Source organism: Symphodus melops, assembly GCF_947650265.1.
Source record: "Symphodus melops genome assembly, chromosome: 8".
NCBI classification, from domain to species: domain Eukaryota; kingdom Metazoa; phylum Chordata; class Actinopteri; order Labriformes; family Labridae; genus Symphodus; species Symphodus melops.
In genome coordinates, this window is record NC_136698.1 from 137,501 (window position 1) to 145,082 (window position 7,582).

Sequence of the window (7,582 nt, forward strand, 5' to 3'; positions counted from 1 at the left end):
TTACAGGTGTTCTCAGTGTTCTCAGTGTTCTTACAGGTGTTCTCAGTGTTCTTACAGGTGTTCTCAGTGTTCTTACAGGTGTTCTCAGTGTTCTTCTAGGTGTTCTCAGTGTTCTTCTAGGTGTTCTCAGTGTTCTTACAGGTGTTCTCAGTGTTCTTACAGGTGTTCTCAGTGTTCTTACAGGTGTTCTCAGTGTTCTTCTAGGTGTTCTCAGTGTTCTTACAGGTGTTCTCAGGTGTATTGGCTGCTTGTTTTAAACTGTTTGACTGCGTTTACAGATCTTATTATTTTATTTTGAAGGGTTATGTTTATTTTGAAGGGTTGGGGTTCGGCACTCTCTCTTGGGGCAGCAGTGTCTCAGTCTGTAGGGACTTGGGTTGGGATTCGGAAGGTTGCCGGTTCAAGCCCTGGCATGGACCAAGTCTGGAAATTGGTTCGATAGCTGGAGAGGTTCCAGTCCACTTCCTGAGCACCGCTGAGGTGCCCTTGAGCAAGGCACCAAACCTCAAAACTGCTCTGGAGGGCTCGCTGTGGGCTCTCCATTAATGCATGTCACTAGGATCCTGTTTGGGTTTTTTACATATATTTTTATTGAACCTTAAAGAAAATTTGTACAATGTTTGCGTTGCATGTTTTCAACTTTCAAAAACATCGTCGTATCACGCAGCCGCACCGAAGCCCTCCGTGGTGTTACAGATTTCCACTATCAAGGTTGCAAAAGCCTGACGTTGCCACGTACCACAGCAATGTTTCCCTTTCACTCCAAATATGGCCGTTATAGGTTTCAGCGCTAAACCAAAAGCTTCATTCAGAGTTCTAAATATTGATATCCAGAACCCTCTCAAACTGGAACACGCCCAGAACATATGAACCAAATCCGCTTTAGCAGCCTTACAACGATCACACCTCCCATCCAGGTGAGGGTAGAACCTTACTGTAGTGGATACGGACACCTCCCATCCAGGTGAGGGTAGAACCTTACTGTAGTGGATACGGACACCTCCCATCCAGGTGAGGGTAGAACCTTACTGTAGTGGATACGGACACCTCCCATCCAGGTGAGGGTAGAACCTTACTGTAGTGGATACGGACACCTCCCATCCAGGTGAGGGTAGAACCTTACTGTAGTGGATACGGACACCTCCCATCCAGGTGAGGGTAGAACCTTACTGTAGTGGATGAGGGTAGAACCTTACTGTAGTGGATGAGGGTAGAACCTTACTGTAGTGGATACGGACACCTCCCATCCAGGTGAGGGTAGAACCTTACTATAGTGGATACGGACACCTCCCATCCAGGTGAGGGTAGAACCTTACTGTAGTGGATACGGACATCTCCCATCCAGGTGAGGGTAGAACCTTACTGTAGTGGATACGGACACCTCCCATCCAGGTGAGGGTAGAACCTTACTATAGTGGATACGGACACCTCCCATCCAGGTGAGGGTAGAACCTTACTGTAGTGGATACGGACACCTCCCATCCAGGTGAGGGTAGAACCTTACTGTAGTGGATACGGTGCACAACTTTAAACTGAATCAAATTCAGGCGTGCACAAGAAGAGGCTCCATTTAGCATCGTCACAGTCCTGTGTGTGTGTATCACAGCCCTGTGTGTGTATCACAGCCCTGTGTGTGTGTATCACAGTCCTGTGTGTGTATCACAGTCCTGTGTGTGTATCACAGTCCTGTGTGTGTATCACAGCCCTGTGTGTGTATCACAGTCCTGTGTGTGTATCACAGTCCTGTGTGTGTGTATCACAGCCCTGTGTGTGTATCACAGTCCTGTGTGTGTATCACAGTCCTGTGTGTGTGTATCACAGCCCTGTGTGTGTATCACAGTCCTGTGTGTGTGTATCACAGTCCTGTGTGTGTGTATCACAGTCCTGTGTGTGTATCACAGCCCTGTGTGTGTGTATCACAGTCCTGTGTGTGTATCACAGTCCTGTGTGTGTATCACAGTCCTGTGTGTGTGTATCACAGCCCTGTGTGTGTATCACAGCCCTGTGTGTGTGTATCACAGTCCTGTGTGTGTGTATCACAGTCCTGTGTGTGTATCACAGTCCTGTGTGTGTGTATCACAGTCCTGTGTGTGTATCACAGCCCTGTGTGTGTATCACAGTCCTGTGTGTGTATCACAGTCCTGTGTGTGTGTATCACAGTCCTGTGTGTGTATCACAGTCCTGTGTGTGTGTATCACAGTCCTGTGTGTGTATCACAGCCCTGTGTGTGTATCACAGTCCTGTGTGTGTATCACAGCCCTGTGTGTGTGTATCACAGTCCTGTGTGTGTGTATCACAGTCCTGTGTGTGTGTATCACAGTCCTGTGTGTGTATCACAGCCCTGTGTGTGTGTATCACAGCCCTGTGTGTGTGTATCACAGCCCTGTGTGTGTATCACAGTCCTGTGTGTGTGTATCACAGCCCTGTGTGTGTATCACAGTCCTGTGTGTGTGTATCACAGCCCTGTGTGTGTGTATCACAGTCCTGTGTGTGTATCACAGTCCTGTGTGTGTGTATCACAGTCCTGTGTGTGTGTATCACAGTCCTGTGTGTGTATCACAGTCCTGTGTGTGTGTATCACAGCCCTGTGTGTGTGTATCACAGCCCTGTGTGTGTGTTCATTAGACAGAGTGTAAACTGAATTTACCCTCCTCGTGGAATTAATAAAGTATTTAATAAACTAGACATTATAAAGCCTCAGAGTCATCGTGTTTCCCAGCGGACCGTGAAGGCGGCACAGCCTGTCCCGTCCTGTGATTGGCTGCGGTTGCCATGGCAACGTGTCTTAAGGAGGGATCTGGTCAGCCAGAGTTTCAGAGTGTTGAGCGAACAGTTTCAGTGCTAACACGCTAACATGCTAACCCGGGAATATTTACCGGTAAACAACAGAACCAGTATAAAAAACCCAAACATATTCTTTTATAAATGAAGACCAGCCGCAGGGACTGATGGGAAACTGAGGATTAAGTTTTTTTTTAACTTTTTAAACTGTACCTGATAGCCTGCTAACGGATAGCCGAGCTGTTAGCAGTTTTAAAGTTTGTTAGAGGCGAGAGAGTTCAGGAATTAGACGGATCCATGACCGGAGAGGGAGTGCGACACTCCCCGATCCTGTCCGCCCTGTTCGGCCTGACGGAGGAGAGCGAGCCGCTGCTGGGGGCCGCGCAGGTTATTAAAGGTACATACACACCTACACAATGATAATACACTAAACACACACATAATAATACACACATAATAGTAAGTAAGTAAAGTTTATTTATATGACACCTTTCACAGCACAAGGTCACAAAGTGCTTTTACAATTATTAATCAGTAGAAAACAACAAAACAACAACAACAAGGCATTAAATATGACAAATTGAAATTGCAATCAAATAATAATAATAATAATTTACACTTTATTAATCCCACGAGGGGAAATTCAGTTTACACTCTGTCTAACACACACATAGGCCGAGATACACACTCATGCACAAACAGGGTTCTAGTGACATGCATTAATGGAGAGGTCTCAGAGTGAGGGGGCTGCCCACAGCGAGCGCTCCAGAGCAGTTTTGGGGTTCGGTGCCTTGCTCAGGGGCACCTCGGCAGTGCTCAGGAAATGGACTGGCACCTCTCCAGCTACCAGACCAGTTTCCGGACTTGGTCCGTGCCGGGACTTGAACCGGCGACCCTCCGGTTCCCAACCCAAGTCCCTACAGACTGAGCTACTGCCGCCCCAAATTCAATGATTTGAAAGCACAAAAGCAAATCTAAAAAGATGTCTTCAGCTCCTCTTCAAAAGCAGCCAGCCTTAGTTTTTAAACGGGCCATCGGGACCACGAGGAAGCTCTGATCCGAGGACCTGAGAGATCTACAGGGGGTGTAGGGTTGAAGCAGATCAGTAATATAATCAGGTACACACATAATAATAATACACACTTAAAATTACTACACACATAATAATGCACACACTACACACATAATAATACACACTTAAAATGAATACACAATAATGCACACAATACACACAATAATACACACACTTTAAAACAGGGGCGGGGCTGACTTGTGGGGGCGGGGCTCGGACGGGTAGGGGCGGGGCTCGGGCGGATAGGGGCAGGGCTCAGACTTGTGGGGGCGGGGCTCGGACGGGTAGGGGCGGGGCTCAGACTGGTGGGGGCAGGGCTCGGGCGGATAGGGGCAGGGCTCAGACTTGTGGGGGCGGGGCTCGGACGGGTAGGGGCGGGGCTCAGACTGGTGGGGGCAGGGCTCGGACGGGTAGGGGCGGGGCTCAGACTGGTGGGGGCAGGGCTCGGACGGGTAGGGGCGGGGCTCGGGCGGATAGGGGCAGGGCTCAGACTTGTGGGGGCAGGGCTCGGGCGGATAGGGGCAGGGCTCAGACGTGTGGGGGCGGGGCTCGGACGGGTAGGGGCGGAGCTCAGACTGGTTAGGATATTGACTTCATTTCTTCAGAGCGCTAACCAGAATAGAAAGCATCATAGTTATCAAACAAAATCATCATCACTAATAGAGAAACCATCATCATGATGAAGGTGCAGTTAGTGTACTGGGGCCCTGTAGTGAAGGTTGGATCAGACAATGTGTGTGTGTGTCTCTGATGTGTGTGTGTGTGTGTGTCTCTGATGTGTGTGTGTGTGTCTCTCACAGAGCGTCTCTACTTTGCCACGTTACGCAGCAAACCCAAAAGCACGGCCAACACGCACTACTTCAGTACAGACGACGAGTTCCTGTACGAGAAGTGAGTCCAGTTTATAGTCTGAGCCCAAAACTGTACAGTCAGTGGATATGATCTCAGTGTGTGTGTGTGTGTGTGTGTGTGTCAGTTTCTACGCAGACTTTGGTCCTCTGAATCTCGCCATGTTGTACAGATACTGCTGCAAACTCAACAAGAAGCTCAAGGTGAGTGTCGATGATCTCACCTGTCCTCTGTGTCTCTCACCTGTCCTCTGTGTCTCTCACCTGTCCTCTGTGTCTCTCACCTGTCCTCTGTGTCTCTCACCTGTCCTCTGTGTCTCTCACCTGTCCTCTGTGTCCCTCACCTGTCCTCTGTGTCTCTCACCTGTCCTCTGTGTCTCTCACCTGTCCTCTGTGTCTCTCACCTGTCCTCTGTGTCTCTCACCTGTGAGTGTTTACGTGGACTTGAGTTTCCAGGTTTTGATTCAGGATGTTTACATGCTCACAGAGAAACCTGGTGATTGATATCTCTGTATACATGATCAATAATCGTATCAGTTTCTGATGACTGCATCTTATTATGTTTCTTTTTTACAACACAAACTGTCGACATTTAGAAATACAAGAAAACATTTATCCCTTTATGAAACTCAAAGTCCCAAACAAACCTAAAATGATTCTCCAGGTAACAAAACCGGGTGTCTCAAAACCGGGTGTCTCAAAACCGGGTGTCTCAAAACCGGGTGTCTCAAAACCGCTGTTTTAGGAGTTCGTTCAAATAGCTAACCTGTGAAACGTGAATTTCGGCCATTTTTCTTACATTCAAAAAAAGATGGCGGACTTCCTGTTTGGTTTTGACTAAAGGCGTAAGAGGATTTTATGTATCTCCTGACATACCCAATGAGCATAATCCCTGCATTTGTACATGTAGGACAAAAAAACCTCTATAGGGAGGCCTTTTTGAAAATTTCAAGGGGGCGCCACTGAGTCATTTAGCCACGCCCACTTTTTATACCAACTTGTGTAGTTTTATTTTTCCACTGGGATCATGTGTGTGATGTTTGGTGACTCTACACCTATATTAAGGCCCGTAACAAACTACTTCCTGTTTGTGACGAACAACGCGTCCGTATGACCACGCCCTTTGACTAAATAACATGCAGAGCACAACGAGAGATCTTCAACATGTCGAGAACACACTGACATTCTCATTGTGTCAATCGGATAATTGCTTTTATAGGAGTTCGTTCAAATAGCTAACCTGTGAAACGTGGATTTCAGCCATTCAACAAAAAAAAATATGGCGGACTTCCTGTTTGGTTTTGACTCTGGGTGTAAGAGGATTTTATGTGAGATCTCGCATGCTGAATGTGCATAAAAATTTCATGGAGGTACGATGAAAAAACCTCTATGGGGAGGCCCTTTTGAAAATTTGAAGGGGGCGCCACTGAGTCATTTTGCAAATTTATTTTACGAAACTACTAAAATATCAAATTTTTCTCCAGACCTGATGACCGTGGGAATTTTTGAGTTTTCATTCACGTTCAGGCCGTGAAAAATGGCGTCAAAGAGACGGACCGGAGAAAATAAATAAATAAATAAATCATTTGGGTTTCAATAGGGTCCTTTGCACTGGTCAGTGCTTCGGTCCCTAATAAGGATCAATAATCAATAGGGTCCTTTGCACTGGTCAGTGCTTCGGTCCCTAATAAGGATCAATAATCAATAGGGTCCTTTGCACTGGTCAGTGCTTCGGTCCCTAATAAGGATCAATAATCAATAGGGTCCTTTGCACTGGTCAGTGCTTCGGTCCCTAATAAGGGTCAATAATCAATAGGGTCCTTCAAACTGGTCAGTGCTTCGGTCCCTAATAAGGGTCAATAATCAATAGGGTCCTTCGCACTGGTCAGTGCTACGGTCCCTAATAAGGATCAATAATCAATAGGGTCCTTCGCACTGGTCAGTGCTTCGGTCCCTAATAAGGGTCAATAATCAATAGGGTCCTTCACACTGGTCAGTGCTTCGGTCCCTAATAAGGATCAATAATCAATAGGGTCCTTCGCACTGGTCAGTGCTTCGGTCCCTAATAAGGGTCAATAATCAATAGGGTCCTTCGCACTGGTCAGTGCTTCGGTCCCTAATAAGGGTCAATAATCAATAGGGTCCTTCACACTGGTCAGTGCTTCGGTCCCTAATAAGGATCAATAATCAATAGGGTCCTTCGCACTGGTCAGTGCTTCGGTCCCTAATAAGGGTCAATAATCAATAGGGTCCTTCACACTGGTCAGTGCTTCGGTCCCTAATAAGGATCAATAATCAATAGGGTCCTTCACACTGGTCAGTGCTTCGGTCCCTAATAAGGATCAATAATCAATAGGGTCCTTCGCACTGGTCAGTGCTTCGGTCCCTAATAAGGATCAATAATCAATAGGGTCCTTCGCACTGGTCAGTGCTTCGGTCCCTAATAAGGGTCAATAATCAATAGGGTCCTTCGCACTGGTCAGTGCTTCGGTCCCTAATAAGGATCAATAATCAATAGGGTCCTTCGCACTGGTCAGTGCTTCGGTCCCTAATAAGGATCAATAATCAATAGGGTCCTTCGCACTGGTCAGTGCTTCGGTCCCTAATAAGGATCAATAATCAATAGGGTCCTTCACACTGGTCAGTGCTTCGGTCCCTAATAAGGATCAATAATCAATAGGGTCCTTCGCACTGGTCAGTGCTTCGGTCCCTAATAAGGATCAATAATCAATAGGGTCCTTCACACTGGTCAGTGCTTCGGTCCCTAATAAGGATCAATAATCAATAGGGTCCTTCGCACTGGTCAGTGCTTCGGTCCCTAATAAGGGTCAATAATCAATAGGGTCCTTCACACTGGTCAGTGCTTCGGTCCCTAATAAGG

At 47.1% G+C, this 7,582-nt stretch overlaps 1 long non-coding RNA gene across 1 annotated transcript; it reads left to right on the forward strand.

Annotated features, from left to right (window-relative positions):
* The first annotated feature begins 2,782 nt into the window (after window positions 1-2,782).
* On the forward strand, window positions 2,783-5,123 carry LOC306828304. The gene is made up of 3 exons (XR_013779717.1): window positions 2,783-3,178; window positions 4,654-4,744; window positions 4,830-5,123. It is a non-coding gene; the product is annotated as an uncharacterized lncRNA (long non-coding RNA).
* Window positions 5,124-7,582: the final 2,459 nt, after the last annotated feature.